The 19,869-nt window shown below is 49.7% G+C and overlaps 1 long non-coding RNA gene across 2 annotated transcripts in view; it reads right to left on the bottom strand.

The window, feature by feature from the left end:
• LOC144298626 (uncharacterized) overlaps window positions 1-16,123 on the bottom strand; it is a 59,411-nt gene extending 43,288 nt beyond the window's left edge. The window contains exons 1-2 of one of the 2 annotated variants that reach the window (XR_013365575.1): window positions 15,987-16,123; window positions 14,558-14,742 (exon numbers count right to left, since the gene is read on the bottom strand). This is a non-coding gene — a long non-coding RNA (uncharacterized LOC144298626). The remainder of the gene's footprint in view (window positions 1-14,557; window positions 14,743-15,986) is intronic. The other variant, XR_013365576.1, reaches the window with a different exon arrangement.
• Between the last annotated feature and the right edge of the window lie 3,746 nt (window positions 16,124-19,869).

Here is a 19,869-nt window from a genome sequence, read left to right as displayed (position 1 = left end):
TAATTTATGAGGCATTGTGAGCCCAAGGGGCCCTCTTTGAAATGAAAGGAGTATGTGAATAAACCCCTAACAATGGGAATTTGATTAAAATGCTAGCTCCAGCCATGGAGGGTCCTTCAGATCCCTCAGGAGGGACTTCACACACCCTCTCTCACTCCATCCCACACCAACGCAAAGAGGAAGGTTTATTACTCTCATTTGATAGAAGCCATTATGGCCCAAAAAGGTTAATTAATTTTCAGAAGGTCACACTGCTGGGTTGAGATGAATCATTCTAGCTGTATCCGGGGTGGAAAAACACAGGCATCACCCAGGTTTGGTGGTAAATCCACTGCCCCTGAGTCCAGGGGGGGTGGGGCGGGGGAAGATGTCTGCAATTGAATAATGATGGGGGCCAAGAGCAAGGGAGGGAGATGGGACCCTAGCAGATGACTAGTCATAATGGTGTGCCCAAGACTGGGGGTTATCTGGGGACAGTGGGATGAATAAGGGCTCCCCAAGGTGTGCACATGCTAATCCCTTGAACTTATATGGTAATAGGAGTTTGCAGATGGGATTAAGTTAATGTTCTTAAGATGGGGAGGTTATCCTAGATTATTCCAGTTGGCCCAATGGAACCACCAAAGTTCCCATGAGAAGGAGGCTGGGGGCTCCGAATCAGGGATTGGAAATGCCACTGGCTTTGAAAGTGGAGGAAGGGCCAAGAGCCATGACGAAGGCAGTTTCCAGGAGCTGGAAAAGACAAGGAAATGAATTCTCCCCTCGAGCTTCCAGAAGGAACGCAGCCCAGTGAGACTGATTTGAGAACATCTGACCTCCAGAACTCTAAGACAACACATTTGGGTTGTCTTCAGTCACTAGCTTTGTAATTAATTCAAGCAGCCAGAGGACATACCCCACGGGGACTTGCAGCTTCTAGCATCAGGAAGGCCTGGGGCACAGGGGACCAGCCGGTCACCCTAGACCCCAGGGGGACTTCCGTTCGCTGAGGTTGGTTTAGGAAAGGCAGCCACTGTCTCTCCAGGGACTCACGGGGGACGTGGTGCACGCGGCGCTGAAGCAGGTCCCAGGCTGGGTGCTGGAAGGGCCGTGACACTAAGGCTGAGAGCTCCGTGGGCTCCGAAGAGCTGCCCCAGCCCTTCCTGCCCAGCACCTGCATCACCCTCGCGGGCACCGTGAGCCTGGGACTCAGTATCCCCCCACCCACCCCGCTGGCGGGGCCTCCTGTGGAGACTTTTCCGGAAGGGATGTGCCGCCAGAAATTGAATCGTCACTTTCTTTGCTGTGGGAACCTTTTATTTTTTTTTTTTTTAATTTTATTTATTAGTCACAGAGAGAGAGAGAGAGAGAGAGGCAGAGACATAGGCAGAGGGAGAAGCAGGCTCCATGCACCGGGAGCCCGATGTGGGATTCGATCCCGGGTCTCCAGGATCGCGCCCTGGGCCAAAGGCAGGCACCAAACCGCTGCGCCACCCAGGGATCCCTGTGGGAACCTTTTAGAAAGAACTTTACAAAAGCCTCCCGAGTAGAGGGTTAATGCACATCAGAAATACTGTTGGAGCTTAAGCCTCAGATTCCGACATCCGAGTCCTCCAACTGGAGTTTGGAGCTCCGACTGCGTAAGGGCCAGGCCGGGAGAGACAGGTGGGGGGAGAGGGGGGTCTAGGTAATCAGGCTCACAGAAGTCCCCAAAATGCTAATATGTAAGGAAACCAGAGATAAGGGAACAAACCAGACCTGCCCCAGGTGTGTGTGTGTGTGTGGGGGGGGGGGTGGCTTTTTAAAGACAGTCACCTGTGACCAACAAAGACTAACCAGACCCCAGAAAGGAGCCATTATAGATGTTGTCACCAGTCCTCACTCAAACCAAGACAGCGTGAGAATGATAAGGCCACAAGCTCCCTGGTCGGTTGTATATGAAAGACTATCGGTGGAGTCTCATGTGGGCAACTCTGTGGGGACCCCTCTCACTCCTGAGAGCTTTCTCTGGATCCCCCCTTAATAAAACTCCACTGCTTTACTCACTCTCGTTCATCGGCGAGGCTCATGCTCCGACTCTGGGAGACAAGAGCCTAGCCGTCCCACTTCATGATCACCCTTGGCATGAAGTTTCCTTCGGGAATTTGCCCAAGTCTGAGAAATCGGTAGCTGCTCAGGCCTCCTCTGTAGGGCCTCGGAGCCGTCCCTGCACCTCCCAGGGCCACCTAACGACTGGCTTTCCAGAAAATAACGTGCACACAGGGACTTGCACACACGTTCGTGTTTGGTTTTTATTTTTGTTAATTTTAATTAATTAATTTATTTATTTATTTATTTAAATTTTTAAAAGATTTTATTTATTTACTCATGAGAGAGACACACAGGGAGGCAGAGACACAGGCAGAGGGAGAAGCAGGCTCCATGCAGGGAGCCCAATGTGGGACTCAATCCCGGGACCCCAGGATCGTGCCCTGGGCCAAAGGCAGGTGATCAACCTCTGAACCACCCGCGGATCCCCACGTTCGTGTTTGTTATAAAGCTTACCGACACAAAGGGTATGTAGCAAGAAACCACAGGCCGTAAGTTACCGTGCTCTATTAAAAATTCCACACAACTATGACTTCAATGTACGTGGCATTTCTTGCAAAATCCATCGTCAGCTTTTAAAATTCTATTGCCAACAATAGAGTCACATTAGCAGGCTGTGAATGAACACTTGATTGATATCTGATTCAGCCTAGAATTCGGCTCACATCATTGACAAACAATTATAGTTCCGACCTGAATGCTGGTTGATATTTTCATTTATGTTAGCTAGTAAGATGAAAGTAATATTACAAAGACACATGTCAAAACTTCGCTCATTTGACAATGATGTGAGTAACTTCCTTGCTGAATTAGATAATCGTTTTCAAATACTGGAAGAATATTTCCTCAATGTTTTTGTGCTATTCACAATGTAGCAGACACAGATGTGACATATTTGAGGTTAATTTGCATTATTAACATGTTTCTATCACTTTATTAAGACTAGATAATCAACAAAACAATACAACAAGGACTGCCTTCCATGGCATAAATACTCCCCTCAGAGGCGATCGCAAACTACTGATGTGACACTGCTGATGACTATTTGGGAAGAGATGCCAATCAGCAGATGGTATTTCTGCCTCACGGACACACTTTAGACATAAATGACCCCAAGAACACAGATAGTAGCAAAATAGAATTTAAAAATTTGGAAGTGGGAGGGCAGCCTGGGTGGCTCAGCGGTTTAGCACCGCCTTCGGCCCAGGCCTGATCCTGAAGGCCCCAGGATCGAGTCCCACGTAGGGCTCCCTGCATGGAGCCTGCTTCTCCCTCTGCCTGTGTCTCTGTTTGTCTGTCTGTCTGTCTCTCTCTGTGTCTCTCAAGAATAAATAAATATCAGAAAGGGAGACAGAACATAAAGACTCCTAACTCTGGGAAACGAACTAGGGGTGATGGAAGGGGAGGAGGGCGGGGGGTGGGGGTGAATGGGTGACGGGCACTGAGGGGGCACTTGACGGGATGAGCACTGGGTGTTATTCTGTATGTTGGTAAATTGAACACCAATAAAAAATAAATTTATTATTAAAAAAAAGAATAAATAAATAAAATATTTAAAAAAAAATTGGAAGTGGGGCCCCTGGTGGCTCAGTTGGTGAAGCGTCTGCCTTTGGTTCAGGTCATGATCCCGGGGTCCTGGGATCCAATCCCGCATCAGGGTCCCTGCTCAGCGAGGAGCCTGCTTCTCCCTCTGCCTGAGGTTCCCCCTGCTTGTGCTCTCTGTCTCCCATGCACATGCTCTATCAAATGGATAAATAAAATCTTTTTAAAAAGTAATAAAAAATAAAAATTGGGAAGTGATAGCTTTTGAGTAATTATTTACTTTTTTAAATATCATTTTGATTTGAACATTTTAATTTTTAATAATGGTTGTGGTAAGAAGCAACTTACAAAATTCCTGAAAATTTGACCATTGGCTCTGATGAGCCATGACTGGGTAGCCCTCGTACAACGCTGAAGGAAGTAGCCTAAGTTACTGACTTAAGCACCACTTTTTTTGAGGTGCCTTGTATTCCCACAAAATACATTTAGATGATACAATCATTCGGGTTTTTTCTTTTAAAGATTTATTTATTTATGCATGAAAGACACAGAGAGAGAGAGAGAGAGGCAGAGACACAGGCAGAGGGAGAGGCAGGCTCCTCACAGGGAGCCCGATGAGGGACTCGATCCCAGGATCACCTCCTGAGCCCAAGGCGGATGCTCAACGGCTGAGTCACCCAGGTGTCCCTACAATCATTTTTTTTAAATTTATTTTTTATTCAATCATTTGTTTTAATGCAAAGACTGTTTCTCCCAATCTTCGGTGAAATTGGTCTTTGATAAAATTGAATGGCAAAGTGTAATGGTGAAGAATACTATCCTATGCTTTCCCTTAAGTGATGAGGGAACAGAAGGCAAGCTGAGGACGAAGTAGAAACTGCCCCCCCCCAGCCCTTCCCCCCTGGTGGGACAGGTGGGACATTCCTCAGGCACTCCTGGCCACCCTAAAGCTAAGAAGGGAAAAACAAACAGTAAACTTACAGAGATCACAATCCTGCAAGACACGAGTTTCCTTCACTTTATAAATGTCTTAGTAATTTACAAGAACAAAGCATTTTTATCAATGGACTAGCTTCCGGAAGGAAATGTAGATATAATTAAATGTCCTTATAATCTGCAGCCCATTGGCAGATACTTGAAGTGGGCAAGGTGTACTGTTCCTCCAGAAGCTCTCAACTATTTTAATGTTAATGCCTTGCTTTCTAGAAGGAAAGATAACCTTAACAATGGCAAGGCCTCTGGTATCCAGTGAGTCCTCTTTAACATATGAAAATGCTTTTGAAATCTTCCTTTTCCTTACCTCTCCCAACTCCCCGGTGTATAATCAACCACCCCTCCCAACCCTAGCTAGAGGCAGCAGCTCTTTCTGCCCGCGGGTCCTGTCCCTGTGATTTAATAAAACCACCCTTTTGCACCAAGGATGTCTCAAGAATTCTTTCTTGGGGGATCCCTGGGTGGCTCAGTGGTTTGGCGCCTGCCTTTGGCCCAGGGCGCGATCCTGGAGACCCGGGATCGAGTCCCACGTCAGGCTCCTGGTGCATGGAGCCTGCTTCTCCCTCTGCCTATGTCTCTGCCTCTCTCTCTCTCTCTCTGTCTCTGTGACTATCATAAATAAATAAAAATTTAAAAAAAAAAAGAATTCTTTCTTGGCTGTCAGCTCTGGACCTCAGGACTTCACCCCACCAAACCTCACCTATATTCCAAAACCACATCATTAAGAAGCTATTAACATTAAAATTAAATTAACCCCACCACAATGAGACATCACTTCACACCCATTAGGCTGGCTAGTATCAAGGCAAACAAACAATAAGTAAGGGTTGGCGAGGACGTGAAGAAATTGGAACCCTTACGCATTGTTGATGGGAGTACAAACTGGTGCAGCCACTGTGGAAAATAGTATTGTCATCCATCAAAATATTAAACATAGAATTACCATATGATCCAGAAATTCCACTTCTGGGCATATACCCAAAAGAAATGAAAGCAGAGTCTCAAAGGGATGCTTGTATACCCACGTTCATCAGCAACATTATTCATAATAGCCCCAAAGTGAAAGCAGTCCAAGTGTCCATAGATGGATGAATGGATGCATGAAATGTGGTCCATCCATACAATGGAATATTATTCAACTTTAACAAGGAAGGAAATCCTGACACCTGCTATGACCTGGATGAAACTTGGGGACATGCTGAGTGAAATAAGCCAGACACAGAAAGGCAAATACTGTAGGTTCCACTTATGAGGTTCTTAGAGTTGTCAGATTCAGAGACAGAAAATAGATGTTGGGTGCCAGGGGTTGGGGTAGGGAGGGTTGTGCAACAGGGATGAGGAGTTAGTGTTTAGTGGGTATAAGTTTCAACAGGGAAAGATGGATGGTGGTGATGGTCACACAACAATGTGAATATACTTAATGCTAAGCACTCAAAAAAGGTTGAAATGGTAAATTTTCTGTTGTATATATTTTACCACAATAAAAAAAAAAAACAAAGTAAGTAGATGGAAGGAAGTAATAATAAGAGTAGAAATTAAGAAAAAAGAAACTCTAACAACGACATAGAGAAGTTAAACCAAAAAAATTCCTTGAAAAGTTCTACAAAGTTGGTAAACCTTTAGACAGACTGATCAAGACACAAATGACCAATATCAGGAACGAAAGAAGAGAGAAAATATGGTTTTGTGCACTTTGAAACGCATTAGAAAGTTAGGTCTCATGCTAAATGTTCTCCTAGAAAAACAAAAAACAAGGAAACTCTGATAGGTGGTGGATGCGTCTATGACCTTGACTGTGGGGATGGCATCACAGGTATTCACATATGTCCAAACTTATCAAACTGTACACATGAGATATGTGCATTCTTTGTATAGGAATTACAACTCAATAAAGGTATTGAAAAAGAGAGAACACCACCGATGCTAAACAGCTTTATGCTGATACATTTCATAAATTAGATGAAATCAATGGATTCCTTGAAAGAAAAGAAGTTCCAAAATGGATTAAAAGGAAGAAAGAAAACGAAAGAGCTCTATATCAATTGAGAAATGGAATTCACAATTAAAAAACCTTCCACAGGGACAGTGTGATAATTTATGTTAGCCAATTCCAAGGAATCAAAAAAGGCTCTAATTGTTTAAAGTTTCATGTTAATTGTGGTAATAAATGAATTTATCGTATTTGTTAAGTTTTACAAAAAGAAGGTCTTCCGATAACTGTAGAGCAATTGCTTTGAATCAATATACAAAACCAATGTATTTCTACATGCTAGCAAACAATTGGAAAAGGAAATTTTAAGATACCATCAAACAACATGAAATATTTGGTAAAAAATTTAACCATACAGATTTAAGATCAATAGCTACAAAATCTTGCTGAGAGCAATTAAAAAGGACCTCAACAAATAGACACATCGTGTTCATAGATTGAAAGACTTGATATTTGCCTGTAGATTCAGAGCAACTGCAATCACAATCTCAGCAGGCTTTTTTGTAAATTTAACAACTGATTCTAAGATGTATGTGGAAATACAAAGGACCAAGAATAGCTCAAATGACTATGAAACAGGAAAACAAAGTTGGTGGACTCATACTGTCTGACTTATGACTTTTTATAAGCAGGAATCAAGACAGTATGATATCGCATTAAGATAGACAAATCAATGAAACAGAAGAGTAGGTTCTGAAATCCATTCTCACTCAAGATGGTCGAGTGATTTTCAAGAAGATGCAAAGAGAATTCCACCAGAAAGGCTAGCATTTTCAAAAACTGGTGCTGGAAAAACTGAGTATCTGTATGGGGGGGAGAGGGGGGGATCTTGATACTCTTAACATACAATGTACAAAAAATGAGCTCAAATTTGATCAGAAATCTAAATACAAAAATCAATATTACCATGTATCTAAAAAAAAAAAAGAAACCAAGGAGGAGTGCCTGGGTGGCTTAGTCATTTAAGCCTCTGACTCTTGATTTCAGCTCAGGGTCCTGGGGTGGAGCTAGCTCCATGCTCAGCAGTGAATCTGCTTGAGGTTCTCTCTCCCCCTCACTCTGCCCCTCCCCTGCTCCTGCCCTGTGTCTCTCTCAAATAAATAAATCCTTAAAAAAAAAAATAAAAAAAAGAAAAAAGAAAAGAAAACAAAGGAGAAAATCTTTACCATCTCAGCATAGGTCTTAGGTCTGATACCAAACCAAACCAAGCCATAAATAAAAATTGATGTATCTTTAATTTTAAAGATGAGGTCAAATTTAAGTGGTCACCTAAGAAAAATGAAAGCCAAGTCAACAGAAAGCCCACGAATGTTCACGGCGACTTTATCCATAGTAGCCCAAACTGTAAACAACCCAAATGTCCCTCAGCAGATGAATAGTTACATATCCATGCCCTTGACTACTACTCAGCAATAACAAACAGAACCAATTACAGATACACTCAAAACATGAATGGATCTCAAAAACACTTTGCGGCATGAAAGAAGCTAGACGCAAACAGCTCCATGAGTCCTTTTATGTGGAAATGAGGAAAACGTAGAATTATCTATAGTGACAAAAGGGGGCAGGAGCGAACATTTTGAAAGAGATGAAAACGTTCCTTATCTGTACTGTTGTGGTCACACACGTGCTTACCTTTGCTAAAACTCGCTGAACTATAAATGGATGATCTTCACTGTATATGAATTGAAAGGTAGAGTTGAGAAGAGCTTCTGTGTTAGGACAGGTGTGATCTAAGAGAGGCATGTGTGTGTGTGTGTGTGGTGGTGTCTGTGGAGAGTGCATATTTGGGACAATAGGCAGAAGGCAAAGACAGAAATGGCCCCATAAGGCACTTGGAGGAAAAGAGAGGGACCCTTTCTGTGGGCAGGGAAGAGGTGGGCTAGGAGCTCTGGTTGTTTCAAATGGACAATCAGGCTTTGTCCTCAGCCTGGATCTTAATCCTCCAAGGCCTGGAATTGCGGTGTCTGGCTGCCCCGGGACAAGCCCATGTTAGGGCCATGCTCACTCAAGGGGTCATATCTAGATTCTGTGCGTAGCAGGAGCCCAACGTTTAGGGTGGGGGTGCACTCATTGCTGCTCATGCAGACGTCTGCGGGCAGGTGGCCTTTGTCTGATATGGGTGCATGGCAAGTGCGCTGCTGTAATGTAGCTGGGTCTTGACAGGGACAAACAGCCAGCAGTGGTACCCAAACTCTGGTCCAACCGAGGAAAGGAGAGGTAAGAAAAATATTATTTGTAGTAAGAAATAAACAGGTATGGCTTTTGCCTGAGCAAATGTTTTACTTCTGTCTCATGGGCCCTGGTTGGGACCACGTGTTCCTCTACTGCTTCCTAGGAAGATTGCAGCCCTGAGTCCAGACTCCCAGTGCTGGAGGGTCTTAGGGTGCCCTGCAGGGGTGTGGGTGCTCACCACCAATGGGTGGGAGGCAGCGCCTCTCCTACTCCCAATTTTTGTGCTTTGTCTATTAAAAATAATGAGAATTTTATCTTTCACTCTTTAACAGTAAGATTTTTTACAATATAAAAGTAATTGCATTCTTTTTTTTTTTTTTTTTTTTTTTTAGTAATTGCATTCTTAATTTTCAAATGTTTAAGTTAAAAGGTGTCCCAGGGCTTCACAGAAACCCATGAACCCATGCACCTAGCCAGGATCCCTGGGGCTTGGGGCCCCACATGGGGCCCATGCACCCCGCTGGACCCACTCCTGGGCCAGCTTGGAGTTTGCTCCCACTCCCCTACCCACTCCAAACTGCCTACCGCTCTGGCCGATGTGCCATCATGAGTCCTCTTTGAGAGAGGGGGAGTGTGATATGTACCTAACAATGGTGATCTGATTAGAATTAGCTGCCATTTACGGAGCATCTATTATGTGCCAGGCACTGGCTAAAGCGCTCACATTCCCTCCTCCTAACACTGCAGGGGGTTGTTTGCCACTCTGACTTCACAGAGGACGCAGAGGCCCCAAAAGATAGGCGGTAACACAGGGCCCCACTGCTAGTAGAGGGGTTCTGCTCACTTTCTGGGGGGCTGGCACTGCCATCACAGTGCTGGGACAGGCCCCCCTTCTAGCCACTGTTGCTAAGCACTCATGAGGACACACACACACATACACACACACAGCTCCACACTGTTCCTTTCCCAAAGTGCATTTGCGTGGTGACCCTAACACCTGTCAGGACAGGGACCAGCCTCTGAGGCCCCTCACTCAGAGCCCCTCTCCTTCCCAGCTCCCTTCTCTCCCCTCCTCTTTATCCTATGCTAGTCCTGGGGGTGGGGTGGGACTGGGTAGGCATCCTGTAGCCACCCCCTGCAGCAGGGGGACACTCTCCGTTCTGCATTGTTACCCCCGCCCCACGCACTGGCGTGGGAGTGCAGAGCGAGGCAAAGCACAGCGAGTGTCTCTGGCGGGCTCCGTGGGGGAGGCAGTACCACCAAACAGGCTGGGGGTCAGAAGGGAAGCAAATCAGTAAAGGAAGCTCAGCAGGGCCCCACGCAGCCTGTGCAGCATGACACAGCAATCAACAGCAGCTTTAGTCAAAAATCAGGAAAAATGGTGTGAGTAACGCTTGTTTTGCTTTTTTTCTTCTGGGCCTTATGAATTTTGGAGCTCATGAATTTGGAACTCATTGCCCTCTGGTGACCATCAGAAAGCACGTCGTAACTGGCGCTGCCCCATCCACCAGAGGGCAAGATGCAGCATGGAGAGGCATGAGCAAATGCTAGATGTTTCTGAAGCTCCTTGTTTGATGTTAAGAATGCAACTGGTTTTTCAGTCTACCTCCAACTTTGTGCATTTCGGGTTTAAAGATAAAAATCACATTTAATGCCATCCCTATCGAAATACCAATAGCACTCCTCATAGAACTAGGACAAATCATCCTAAGATTAGAATGGAACCAGAAAAGACCCCAAATAACTAAAGTAATCCTGAAAAAGAAGAACGAAACTGAACTTATCATAATCCCAGATCTCAAGCTAGACTACAAAGCTGTCGTAATCAAAACGGTATGGCACTGACACAAAAATCGGCGCAAAAATGTTAATGGAACAGAGTAGAGAGCCCAGAAATAAATCCACGATTATGTGGTCAATTAATCTCCAACAAAGGAGGTAAGTTATGTAAGTGGGAAAAACAGTCTCTCCAACAAATGGTGCTGGGAAAACTGGACAACTACATGCAGAAGAATGAAACTGGACCAGTTTCTTATACTGAACACAAAAATAAGCTCACAGTGGGTTAAGGAATGCAAACACCTGAAACCATGCAAATCTGAGAAGAGAGCACGGGCAGTGATTTCTCTGACGTTGACCACAGCAGCATTTTTCTAGACCTGCCTCTTGAGGGGAGGGAAATGAACTTTTGAGACTTCATCAATATAAAAAACTTCTAGAAGCACAGAGAAGGAAACAATCAACAAAACTAAAAGGCAACCTACCGAGTGGAGAAGATACTTGCACATGACACATCAGATAAGGGGTTAGTATCCAAAATAAATGAAGAGCTTATCCAACTAAACACCAAAAAGTTAAATAATCCCATTTGGAAAACGGGCAGAAGAAACAAACAGACGAGATTTCTCCGGAGAGGACATCCAGGTGGTCCACGGACACATAAAACGATGCTCAGCCCCACTCATCATCAGGGAAATGCAAGTCAAAACCACCACGAGACACCACCTCACACCTGTAAGAATGGCTAAAATTGGCAACAGTGAAGCACCTGCCTTCAGCTCTGGTCATGGTCCTGGGTTCGAGCTCCGAGTTGGGCTCCCCGCTCAGTGGGGAGTTGGCTTCTCCCTCTCCCGCTGCCCCTCCCCCTCTGTGCCCAGCTCATGCTCTCTTTCTCTCTCAAATAAATAATAAAAGAAAAGAATGGCTAAAATTAACAACGGAAGAAACAACAGGTGTTGGCGAGGATGGGGGGACAGGATCACTCGTGCGCTGTTGGTGGGAATGCACACTGGTGCAGCCACTCTGGAAAACAGTATGGAGGTCCCTGAAAACGTTAAAGAGAGAACTAGCATGCTATCCAGTAATTCCACTACTGGATATTACCCAAGAAATATAAAAACCCTAATTCTAGAAGATACGCACCCCGATGTTTATTGCAGCATTATCTACAAGAGCCAGATTACGGGAGCAGCCCAAGCGTCCATCAACAGACGAATGGATAAAGAAGACGTGGTCCATATACACGATGGAATGGCATTGCTCAAACTCATTTACTTGGTGTGTATAACACAATGGGATGTTGTCACTAAAAAAAGAATGAGATCTTGCTACTTGCAACAACAGGGATGGATCTAGAGGTTTATAACGTTGAGCGAAATGGCCAGAGAAAGACAGACACCATATGATTTCACCCCTACGTGGAATTTAAGGAACAAACGAGCCAAGAAGATACTAACGAGGAGCCGGACTCTTAACTACAGGAAACACTGACGGTCCCCAGAGGGAGGCGGTGAGGGGGCGAAGGGCCCACTCCCACGATGAGCACGGAGTCATGCGTGGACTCGGGCCGGCCGCTCTGCCGCCCACGGGGCTCACCTGGGAGCCCACCCGAGGTCCCTACCCTTGCATTTTCTTCCATGTTTGGTTTTCCCCTTATTTTATTTTATTTTTTAAATTTTTATTTATTTATGATAGTCACAGAGAGAGAAAGAGAGAGAGGCAGAGACACAGGCAGAGGGAGAAGCAGGCTCCATGCACCGGGAGCCCGACGTGGGATTCGATCCCGGGTCTCCGGGATCGCGCCCTGGGCCAAAGGCAGGCTCTAAACCGCTGTGCCACCCAGGGATCCCTGGTTTTCCCCTTATTTTAAATTCTGTTATGCTGCTGGGATTATAATAATTGTAGCCAATATTTATCATGTCCTTATGACAATTCACCCTCACCTTTGAGATGGCGACTATTAATACCCTCGGTAAAAAGAGTAAACTGAGGCAGGAGAGTCAAGCAACAGCCCAAGGCCACAAGTGACTGGCAAAACAGAGTCTAGAATGCCAGCAACTGGACAAAAGCCTGTGCTCTGTCTGGACGGCCAGGCCACTCACGACTCACGCACAGTGGCACAGAAGCCACCCCAAACTCTATGTAACAGAGAATGGCCTGTGAGCAACATTCACAAGAGCCCCGAACCCACAACAACCCCAATGTCCACCAACTGTAGCCCACAGACTAGTCCTACGGACTGGGACTTGCTCGAGCAATAGGTTAGGACATTAGAACAACGACGAAACGAATGAATCCCACAGACAGGAGCTCAAACAGAAGATGCCAGAGGCATATAGACATACCCTGTAATGCCTCTTAAATTTTGGAAACAGTGCGTGGGTACCTTTGGGGAGCAGAGGAGCTGGTGAGGGTGCAGGGAGCCTGCCGCGGCCCTGGGACGTTGTGTGCGCCGCCGTGGGTGGTGGCGGGTGTGAAGGTGCAGGGACAGGCACGACGCTGCACCCCGTAAGTCAGCAGCGGCCGAAGGGCCCCAGATCTCTGGCTCCTGTGGCCGTTACCTGACATGGCCCACAGGACTTTGCAGATGTGATTTAGAGTACATTTGGCCCACTCAGAGAATCCAGGATAACCCCTTGTTTTAAGGGGGGGCTTATCTGAGTGGGCCCGACGTACCGCCATGACCTCTAAAAAAAAGGATTTTCCATTTTCCCTGGCTGGAGAGGTTTGAAGCCTAGATTCATTTTCCATTGTTGCTGTAACAAATTGCCCCAAACGTAGCAGCTTCAGGCAATGCAACCTTATGGTTTTACGGCTTCTGGAGGTCAGAAGTCCAGGGGGGCTCTGGGCTCTCCACTTGGGGTCTCTCAAGGCCTAAATCAAGGTGTTGGCCAGATGTTCTGTGCTGGAGGCTGGGGGAGTGTGGGGGGTGGTCCAGAATCCTCCCCCTCTCCCCAGAGCTTCTTTCCAGATAAACCCAAGGCCATGCCCCTCCAAGAAAGCTGGAAAGAAGGGCATCTATTAGGCAGGGCCAGACCCGGCGAGGTATGAACCTCAGACACAGAGACTGAGGAGGGGGCCCTGAGAGGAGTGCGGGCCTGCTGTGCGCATCCTGGGGACCTAGCCCGTCTCATCCTGGCCCCAGCCCCGCTGAGCAGACCCCAGGTACTCAAGGAGAGGATCAGCCTCCCTGCGGCACGTGGCTTCTAGGGCTTCAGATCAATGCATACTCGTTCACTCACTCACGCCCTCATTCCCTCACACCCCAGTCCTGGCCCCAGGGGGTAGGAAGTGCACGTAGTGTCAGGTGCCGTGCTGGGAGCTGGGACCCCTGGTAAGTTCCCCACCTGGGCTGGGGTCCCTCTTCTGAGTGGGGCCTACTTAGAGTTGCTGCATTTAGCAAAAAAACAAAACAAAACAAAACCACAAAAAAAGGGGGTGCCCAGTTCAATTTAATTTCAGTATATAACAGAATTTTTGAGTAGGAGTATGCTGCATGTACTATTTGGGGGCACACTTATAGTAGAAATAAGTATGTGCTGTTATTTGAATTTCAAAGCTCCCTGGACACTCTGCATCTCACCTGAGGCCTCTGCCCCACTGTGGCCAGCTGGGAAAGTCACGCTTTCCTTAGTTACCCTGGCCACTGTGGGGCCTGGCCTGCTCCGGGACCCCCTGCAAAGGACAGCTGACCACACGGGGACAGCCATCCCCCGGGTGGCAGGCGGCCACCTGCACAGCCCTCCTGCAGTCCTGCCCAGCTTGGCTGCTAAGTCGACTCCAGGTCCCCTGAAGCTCAGGATCTCCGATGTGGCTGCACAGTGAAATCACCCAGGAGCTTAGGGACCTCCTGCCACCCGATGCCACCCCAGGGATTTGGACCGAATCGAAACTCTCAGAGCTTCCTGAGGGATGTGATGTGCAGCCAGGTTGGATACACCCCCTGGGGTGGGGGGTGGCCTGACTCAGGACACCTGTCTGAGAACAAACCTCGAATGAGAAGCAGGGTACCTGGCTGTGGCTGGCGGGTTCCCGTCCTGCCTCTGTCATTTGCTAGCTGTGTGGCCTCGGGGGGTGGCCTCTGCTCCCTGAGCACCAGAGTCCTCCCTTGTCTCTCGCGAGGCTGTGGTGAACCGTCCATCAAGACCGCCCTTCCCACAGTTCCCTGGACCAGCCGCACCGTCAGCACCTGGGACCTCGGGAGAGAGGCAAATTCTTAGAAACTTGAGGGTGGGGCCAGCAAGCTGCCTTTTAACAAGCCTTCCAGGTGATTTTCGGATTCATGCCCAGCCACAGGTGTGAGTAAGGTGAAACAGGTTAAGGGCAAGACACAGAAAGATGGAGAAGTGAGAACTAAGGGCCCAGCACTGACTCCTGAATCTGGGGGCTCCCTCTCGCCACCAGACCCCAATGATGTTGCTCTTTCCCCGCTGCCTGCACAAGTTTAAGGCTGGTCATTGTGCAAGAACTTGCCGGTGGCCCCAAGACTCAGCACATTTCCTCCCCAGCCCAGGGATGCCCACCTGCCACCTCTGAGAGATGAAAGCCCCACCAGGCACCTGCCTTGCTCCCTCACTCCAGGCTGGGTTCCCTCCACCCTGCCCCCCAACCGATGCCCCTCTCTTCCCCCAACACTAGGCCGAGAGCTTCCTGCCCCAATGGAGCCTGGCAGCCACGATGCTCCCCTGGATTCTCCAGAATCTGGAGTTCAGGCACACTTTGGGGACAAAGCTTCCCATTCACCTCCCAATTCTTTAAACCCTGCAAGCCACCTACTGCTTGAAAGTAAAAACGTAGAGTGATTGCTGATTGTGAGCTAGAACTGAAATAATACCGATTTTCGTACTTTGGCTAAGTGAAAATAGCTTCTATCTCTCTTGGCCTGGGGCTTTGGAATCACAGAAGCCCTGTGCTCAGCCCAGATTGGCTGGATCAGTTGACTTCTCTGAGCCCCAATTTACTCAGCTCAAGTAATGTTAATAATCACTATTACAAGGATCGGGTAATAGAATTTGTGAGGGCTTTATCCTCCCAGCCACTCTCGGAGGCAGCTGGGGAGCCCACAGCTGGTAGACGGCCCAGATTCCTGCTCGGGGGGAGCCCACCTTCCCCTTCTTTGGGGAACAGAACCCCTGTTTTCTTCTGCCCCCCCCTTCAGATGCACGGGCCTCAGGGGCTGTGACACAGGCATTTTGGGGACCCAGTCGTCACACGTGGGTTACATAAGCTACCACAAAAGGATCGAACCCAAGTCAACATATGGTGACTTAAAAAACGATTAACTTCATTTAAGAAAAAAAAGAAAAGATGACTTTTTGTTGAGTTAAAAGAAAAAAAAAAGAGCAACAACAGAGCAAGTCTGTGTCATTAACTGGAAGCAGATGGCGGCCTCCGCGGATGGCCTGCGTGCAAGCTCATCCCTGTTCCCTCTCCAGCCTACCCGCTCCAAGGCCTTCGTTCTTCACAAGGCTGGGCCTGGGCTGCCATAGGTGCAGAGCTGAGCCGCGGGCCCTGAGCCCCCCTGCCTCGACTTCCTGCAATCACAGAACATCTGCTGTGCTGAGCCTGCCCTGGGTCCCCAGGGCCTGGCAGGGCCATTAGTCATCGTCTCATCTGGCGATGTCACAAACGCCCCCTCACTCTCCCTGCTCCAGCTGGTCCAGGGGCCCCCCAGGGGTCTGAGGGATGAGGCTGGCTCCAAGGCCCCCTCCTCCCTCTGCATCCCCAGCCACGCGGGCCCTGAAGCCAGGACCCTGAGTGACAGCCCATTGACACAGGCCAGGGCCACGTACATAGGCAAGACTCTTCAGCGATGGAGGGGAGGTTACAGCTCTCTGGCTGGCTCTCTGAGTATCCGTACCTGGTTCTCTCCCTTCTCACAAGATGGGCACAGGCAGCCCCTTTGCCCAGAGACCTGAGTGGGGTTCCTGGTACATATATTTTTATTAAAGCCCCTGTATTGATGCAGGCTCCTCAACTGCACGAGACCCAACTCACAGTGGCTTGAGCAAATGGAAGAGTGGTGGGCTCATTGCCTGAGAAAGCCAGAGATTCCTGGCTTCAGGCATGGCTGGATCTAGGTGGTCCAAATGCGTCATAGGAGTGTGATGTCTTCCATCTCTCAGTGCTTGTTTCTTTATCTGCTACCAATCTCTGTGCAGCAAATTACCACAAAATGTATCGGCCTAAAACAGTAAACGTCTAAAACCTCACACAATTTTTGTGGATCAGGAATTCAGAGGAGGTGTCATGGTTTGAGGTCTCTTGTGAGGTTACGATCAAGATGTCAGTCAGCCTGTCCATGTCATCGGACGGGTGGAATGGAGCTGGAAGGGTTGCCTCCGGGGTGGCACACACACCCTGGCGGCTGTGGGCAGCAGACAGCAGTTTCTTGCCACACGGACCTCTCCATTCGGCTGCTTGCGTGTCCTCACAACATGGCCACGGGCTGAGTGATCAAGGAGGAGGCTGCGATGTCTTCTGGGACCCAGAAGTCACCCTTCCTCATCTCTGCAGCCTTGTATTGGTAACAGCAGTGGGCTTTCGCGAGGTGAGCGGGGATTCCGTCCAGCACGGATACCAGCAGGTGAGAATCATCAGGGGGCACAGGGGGCATCTGGAAGGCTGGCGACCACGGCTTCTTTCCAGGTCTTGCAGAAGAGGCTGCAGCCCCAGCAGCACACAACTTCCCTGTGCCATGCCCATCGCCCACCTGATGATCGTGACTCCGACCAGCCATGCCGAGCCAGGTGCTCATTGCTCAGGTCAGGGAGGGAGGAGGGTGGACCCATCCAAGCCCCATGGACCAAGAGTCCGATTGGAGCTCCTCCCCGAGCAGAATCAAGTGTGCTGGGTACAGAGCAGACAAGAGCAGCAGGTGGCCCCACCGATGACAACGCCTCTGTCCCCCTGGGAGCGGGTGGGCGCTGAGGATGGATGGTGTGGGGTGGGCCTCCAGAGAGAAGGGGATGGCAGCTGGAATACCCCTGGGGTGGCCAGCCAGCTCCCCGAGCTCCTGCTCTAGGCAGCAGTGTGGCCAGCACACCCCTTTTCTCAGTGGGCAAGTAGGACCCACTGGGCATCCCGCACCCCGACTCAGGTGATCCTTACCCAGGGGCCAGGACGTGGATGGGAACACTAATCCCAGGAACTAGCAGTGACAGCCGAGAGCTGAGGCTCTGGAGCTGGGAGCCTTCAACCCGGCTCAGCTGCGCTCCCGCTGTGGGGCCTTGGCCAAGCTCTTAGCTCCTCAGACCCTCAGTTCCCTCACCTGTGACATGGGTGATGCCTGGACCAAGCCCCAAACATCACTGTGAGTGCTGAATGGTGCAAAGGAAGTGCCCGGCCACATACGGGCACCCGGATGAGCCCTCACCGTGACTGTGCCCCCTGGTGCCCGTTCCTGGGGGGTGCAAACCTGTCCCCCGAGAGGCAGATGACCCAGTGGCCAAGTACAAGGTAAAGGGTCAGTCGAGCCTTTGGTTTGGAAACCAAGTCTGCCATTTCTAGCGGGGTGGACTTCCCTGTGCCTCAGTTTCCGTGTCTATAAAGTGGGCATCCTATGCCCTGCCCCTTAGAGTGATAATCGGGACAGATAATGCATACAAACCATCCCACACAGTAGCTCGGAAACACCACTTCATCAACAATGCAATTATCACCACAAAGCCCAGAGGTAAAGAGCTGGGCCCCAGCGCTGACTTCCTGAGCTGGGATCTGGATCCTCGTTGCTTTGTGGCTGCGACCCCTGGGCCAGCCTCTCTGACCCCCAGGGTGAACACCCACCTCAGGCTGTCGTGAGCACTGAAGTGCCAGCTGCCTGCCCGGTGCATACGGCCCCATTGCCGTGCGTGTTTAACGGGCCTGTGGAGAGAGGACGGGATCGTTGGCATTTTCATTTACAAAATTCCGATTGCGGGCGTCAGTGGACCCCGTTAGCACTGGCCTTGGGGTAATCTCCGCAGGTGCTATTTACAGTCGTGAGCGAGGGCAGGCAGTCCCCTACCGGCGTCCCAGGGCTGCCCTGCGGGCCGGGCCCAGGTGGGAAGCCAGCCCAGGACAGGGCCCCTGGGGGGCGGGGGTGTCCCAGCGCGGTGCCCCTGGCCTGCCTGAGATCACAGGGCCCCCAGCACCCCGTCTGCTGCCCCCTGAGTGGTGGGAGGCAGCTCCAAGGGCAAAGAACCTGCCTTGGGTTCAGACATCACCGGGGAGTCCTGGACAAATCAACAGACACTCCCCCCGGGGAGCCCCCTTCTCTGCACTTGTTCAAAGTAGGCCGCACACAGGTTCCCCTGGCTGGGGGGTGCTGGGCAGGTGTCAGGGCAAGCGGGCCCCCGTCAGCACCCGGGGCTGCGGAAGACCCCAACCAACAGAGCCCTGATGTGTTAAGTGGGGGCTGGATGAGGGGAGCTGCCGCCGGGAGGGTGCTGGGCTGCTGATGCCCACACCCCCGCCCTGCTCATCCCCATCATCATCATCATCGGCGCTCAGAGGAATGACTGCGGGGGGCCGGGGCCGAGAGAGACCCATAGGACCCACGAATAGGAGGGGGCGGGTGAGGCCACCTGCACCTCCCTGGGGGAGCCACACCCCAACAGGGCCTCCTCTTCCTCTTGGGGGGGCAGGTGCTCTGAAATCTCAGGGAAAGTTCTAGAGGAAATACTGCTCTCTGACCAGAGGGGGTGCTATTGCCTCACAAATGAGCTGCCCAAGCCTGCTGCTGGAAAACTGCTTCTCTCTGCAGTCCAAAGACTCTCCGAGAAGTTTCCATCTGCAGAGGGCTTTGGAACAGAGCCTGAATCCTGACAGATCCCGGGCCTTTCTCCTGCTGGTACCCTCGTCTCCAGGGAAGGCCCCTCTAACTCCCAGAGGTTGCAGGAAGAAGAAGAGACCATCAGAGGGAGGGAACACTGGTACACATCCCGCAAGGTGTCACCCACCCCCATGATGCACCAGAGCCCATGGCCTGCGTGTGTGTATGTGCATGTGCCTGCGTGTGTGTGTGTGTGTGTGTGTGTGTGTGTGTGCCCAGGATGGGCAACATATTGGAAGGAGCTACGCTGGGTCCCGGTGCAGCAAAAGCTTGGCCCCCCGTAGTCTCCAAATCACCCCCGCGGGGTAGATATGACTGTCCCCACCCTGCAGAAGTGGCTCAGCACTTGCCTGAGCTTGTAGGACCTTGCCCGTGACGCAGCCACCATGGGCTCCGGCGGCTCTGTGGCTGCGGCGCAAAGGCTCCTCACGGCTCTGTTTTTGGGGGTCGGGGGGTGGTGGGGCCTGAGGCCCAGAATGGCACTTCTCCTCCCCAACTGCACGTCCAGTCC

This window comes from Canis aureus, chromosome 26, assembly GCF_053574225.1.
Source record: "Canis aureus isolate CA01 chromosome 26, VMU_Caureus_v.1.0, whole genome shotgun sequence".
Lineage (NCBI taxonomy): Eukaryota > Metazoa > Chordata > Mammalia > Carnivora > Canidae > Canis > Canis aureus.
The sequence above is the reverse complement of the archived record's forward strand: the minus strand, read 5'-3'. Positions and strand labels throughout refer to the sequence as shown.